The following is a 3,922-nucleotide window of genomic DNA, read 5'->3' on the forward strand; positions in this document are numbered from 1 at the left end:
TCTTTCATTAGTATCCAGTTCTTGTGGATGCCTGGCCATGTCGGGATTCGCAAGAACGAGCTCGCTGACACTGTGCCTATCCTGTATATGGATTACGGTCCTGTATTGAAGGCTAAGCTTCGCGCTAGTTGGCAGTCGATTTGAAATGAGCAACGTCATAAGTTTTTCCAGATCAAACCTTCTGTTGTTCTTTGGCCGCCTTGTTTCCATAAGGATCGGAAGGAGGGAGTTGTCCTAGTTAGGCTATGCATTGGTCACAGTTTTTTACTCATTGTTTTCTTTTATCTGGGATTGATCCACCAATGTTTGGCCTTTGTGACACTAAAGTCACAATAGCCCATATTTTACCGTCGTGCCATCGTTACGATTCTGAGCGAGGGCACCATTTTAGACACATGGTTTAGAAATGGTATTATTGGTGATGGTGACACTGTCCATCTTGATTGTATCTTTACATTTATACGAACCATTGGCCTTTTGAATTCTATTTAAATCTTTTATATGAATTTTGGACCTTGTTTAATTTTAACTCGATTTTACATTTTATAAAGTTTTACGTTTTTTACCAGTTGTTTGGCGCAGATAGCCTAGTTGCTTTGCGCCAAAAAACGCCAAACAACAACGTGGTGTACTGTTGCCTAGGGTATATAGATGGCTTTTGCCAGTGACCTTTGTGTTCATGGAGTTTCACTCATTACAAGATGCTGCACTTTACTTACCATGGCTTGAGTACATGTTGGGAGGCTCTTTCTGAATGGTGCTAGTGCCCCAAGTTGATCCAGAATCCTTTGCTTTCAGATGCCTTAAGTACAAGGGATATCTCTGTCTTGGAAATTCTAAATCCCAATCTGAACACATCTATATGGTATATGTGTATATGAATACTTTATATTGGGAAAAGTTGTTACACACACTTTTCAAAAGTGATCAACTACCTGTGGCAAAGCAAGCAATGTCAAAATATAGTTCTGATACGTACTGTTCCTTTGTAATGGCTGTGGTTATCAAGTAACTGTTTTGCACGTTCAAAATTGTTTTAGTATAACCTATTTAGCCCTCTGTATATTGTTACTTTGCAATAAAAGATTATTTATAGAAAATGAAGAAACTGTGAAATGGTAGTGTTGGCTTTTTGTTTCAGCAGACGGGTTCCATGTTTCCACCCTGTAAAGTAAGATTAACCATATGTATCATTTTGGTAGTCTCTTCAGTTTTAGTTTGACATCTCTCCTGAGCAATTCTTTAAGGTTAATATACCTTTCAGATGCTTAAACCTTATTATTCATTGCATGAAAGGATGAAAAGGTTTTGTTTACCTTTTTTTTATAAATGTAAAAACATTAATGTTTTAAGGAAGAGTGCACATACTATTGTTATTGTCATGTTTTAAAAATTTAGCAGAATAAAATACGTCTACCACAAAGGGTTAAATGAGTAGAAAACTTTTGTTTACAATTTATAAGTGCAAGTATTCTATACTTTATATCATATTATTTGTAACTCTGTATCTTTCTCATTCTAAAATATACATTATTTTGTCACGAATGAAAAAACAATGTATTACTAGTTAAAGGTTTGGAAATCAATTAAATGTACAATGCTAACATTTAAATTCAGATTTCTTTTCTTGCTATTTATGTTCAATTGTCATATTTTTGTGCAAAGCAGTTAAACCATTTTATAGAATGAAATCATACAATCAGTTGAAGGTTTTAGCTGTATTTCCCATATCCATACAATTCTTGATCAAACAAGCTAATTTCACATACACAATGGAAAAGATCAAGAAATAAAATGATTTTGTATATTTGGAAATTCTTTAGGTAATATATATCTGGTGAATCAGATGACAGATTCAGTTTCATGTTTATTTTCATTATTTTAATTAAACAGCTTTTATCCTAAATAATTTGAAGACTAAATTAGTGCATCGATTCTGCATATTCTTTAAAACCTGTATAAACGTAGGTTCACTGTGGTGGGTAAATCACTATACAAATAATACACTACCTTGGTTTAATAATTTGGAGATGACCAATCACGCCTCCCCTTTTTTTCTTTCTCTTTTTCACAAATATCTTGTAGTCATACATTAATTTTTATATTATCAAACATTGTCTTCGATTCTATGAATTTCAAGTGGTTCTGTACTGATTCTTTGGACTTGATACTAGCAAACTGGTGGGCCCATGGCCCACATTTACAGGGCCATTATAATGCAAATTTTAATGCCTCAAGTACTATTTTCCACTTTTTCGGTTTAATGATCATTGCCACAATAATGCAAGTCTATTTTATTTAACCAAGTTATGTATAGTAATTAGTAGGCCTACTTATCTATGTGTTCTAATGTAAATCAATGACAAAATTGGAGTCCGGTTTCAAGAAATCATCATGAAAATGTTTTCACGAAATACGTGGTTTCCCAAAGGGGTTTGGTGAAACGTATTGATTTGTACAATATAGGGTCCGAGACGACTCGTTTGGCACTGTTTATAAGTTGGTGAGTGCAGCAGTTTTGTTTGCTTGAAGTTAAGTACAAAGCAACACAACTGGCTATCTGTACTCTGCCCACTAGGGGTATCGAAACCAGGATTCAAGAGTTCTAAGTCTGCATACATACTTCAGACCTGAAAATGAAAGACTTTCAAAACGTCGTCCTCTACACTTGTTTTTTTTTTATAACAGGCAGTTGCCACCCATTTCGCTATACTCATTATGAATACTTTGCCTAAATAATCTATCAGAGAAAAATATTTTTACTACATCCATGATTTATAAGGATTATTGATAGTTATCTTACTATAATGATAGACCATTATGATTATTGTATACAAATTTTACACAAATGTCAGTTCATTTGGCATAAAGTAATGTTTTCCAAATATGATTTTCAAAACAAAATATTTTTCAAAACGATATATACTAATTTGGTAATATATCAGTTCTATTACATTAAAATCATAGACTTATTCACAGAGAAGCCGTATGCCAAATATTATGACTATACATCAAGGCATCTGTAAATGACATAGGAAGGCCAATCATGTTTTTTTACAAACTTCAGGAGGCCGATCAGGTAGGTCATTTGAATTGTAATTTGTGTATAAAATATTATCTTACTTTTTTATAATATTGTTGCGTCATCGAGATCACGTGACTATTCTCACGCCCTCTACTTTCTAGAACTATCCTGTACTTTGGCGAATGCTCTAGTTTACTAGATATAGGGTAGTCTGGTATATAAAAGAGGGTGACAACGTGACGGAAAAGTAGTGTGTGTGTAGGTAATGAGTAATTGAAGTGCAGTCAGAGAGAGACGTATTGTTGAAGTTAAGGTCGTTATTATAGTTTGTTATAGCGCGACTGTTGAAAATAAGTGTATCGTAAAGTTGTATTCGGAAAGAATAAACCAGTTTTATTAAGTAAGGACTTGTGTCGCTAAAGTTTCGTCGGAACGAAGTTACGGAAAGTTAATTAACAAACGAGACGTAACAATATTAAATATCATCAGTTTAATGATCATTGTCGCTATAATACAAACTTAATTTATTTAACCAAGTTATGAATGGTAAGTGAAAGTGTCAACCTATTATTTCAAAATCAGACTTCTCTGTGAATAATTATGACTATATGTCAAGGCGTTTGGAAATAATTTTTACATACTTCAGGAGGCACTTAGGATATTTGAGTGGTAATTATGTGCATAAAAATATCTTACCTTCAAGCATTTAATTCTCTATTAAAATATATAATGTGTTACATATGGTACTTAATATCATTTGCAAAACAGCTTTAGTTAGAGTCGACTTTCATATAATGTAGCGGCGGAGTCACGTCCTTAAGCTTCACGTTATATAACTATTCTCAAATCATTTTAAAGTTCTCTCCATTCTCACATTATTTTGCCCATTGGATTGAT

The sequence above is a fragment of the Limulus polyphemus genome, unplaced genomic scaffold (genome assembly GCF_000517525.1).
Source record: "Limulus polyphemus unplaced genomic scaffold, Limulus_polyphemus-2.1.2 Scaffold547, whole genome shotgun sequence".
NCBI classification, from domain to species: domain Eukaryota; kingdom Metazoa; phylum Arthropoda; class Merostomata; order Xiphosura; family Limulidae; genus Limulus; species Limulus polyphemus.